Source organism: Echinops telfairi, unplaced genomic scaffold (assembly GCF_000313985.2).
Source record: "Echinops telfairi isolate 266 unplaced genomic scaffold, ASM31398v2 ScPeMD7_1;HRSCAF=3_0, whole genome shotgun sequence".
In the NCBI taxonomy this organism is placed as follows: Eukaryota; Metazoa; Chordata; class Mammalia; order Afrosoricida; family Tenrecidae; genus Echinops; species Echinops telfairi.
In genome coordinates, this window is record NW_022103896.1 from 1,341,657 (window position 1) to 1,342,731 (window position 1,075).

Sequence of the window (1,075 nt, forward strand, 5' to 3'; positions counted from 1 at the left end):
GGAGTGTCCATTAGGAGCACAGGAGTGAGTGTACGGCCACCCCCCTTGGGTTCTGAGTGAGGATTGTTAGCGATTGTGGGTTTGTTTTTGTCTCCGACGAGAGGTTGCTCCTCCCAGTTCACCCACCAGCAGAAGTGTAATGACCTTCTCCGAGACATCCAAGTCCCTCTGTCCCCATCATGGTTGTAATTTCCAGTAAGGGTCACTAGTCACTTTTGTGGGAGTGTGATGATTCGGGGTGACCTCAGCCCAGTCCAGGTCCCTGGTGGTTAGGTGTGGACTGCAATCTACCAGGCCGGTAGTTGGAGACCACGCGTGACTGCAGGAGAAAAGCGGCTCTGTGCCGCTGTGAAGAGCTCCAGTCTCGGCGCTGAGAGGCCACCGCCCTCCCCACACGGTCTCTAGGGGTCAGAGGGCATTGCTTGTTTCCTTTTATCTTTTTTTTTTGGCGGGGGAGCCTCTCAATGCTGTTTGGCAGCAACTGAATGGTGGTGTGCCTCTCCTCTCATCGAGAGAACCTGACCTGGCTGAGGTAGGGGCTCTCCTCCGTCAGAGTGGTTAAGAGGTCCACAGAAACAGAAACTCCAACGCACTTCCGTCCAGTCAGGCCCATGGCACAGCCCTGGCTCTCCACCCCGTTTCATGGCGACGACGACCGGGTTAAAAGAGTACACTGCCAAGGGCAGAAGCGGCCACCTCCTTGGGTGTTCCCACTTGAGCAGTGGACCCACTGAACGTGTCCCTTGGTGACCGACTGCTCCCTTCAGCACGACGACGACGTGCAAGCCACCATGTCCTGAGGCTCTAGGCGGCACACTGTGTGCAGGGCTGCGTGGAAACCCACTGTGCCTATGTGCTGGGCTTTCTTTATACTTCTGCCCCTGACGGTACTTGGGCTTTCTCCAGCTCCATGTGATTACTGCGCCTCGTCCAGCAATGGCTATGAAAGAGCAAACATCAGCTTGCGCTCTGTCTCTTATTTCACGGGGGTATCTGTCGAGCACTAAAGCAGAGTGGACTGCTCTCTGCACCCCAGTATTTAAAGCTAGCGCCATGTAGCTTCTCACAACCCTGA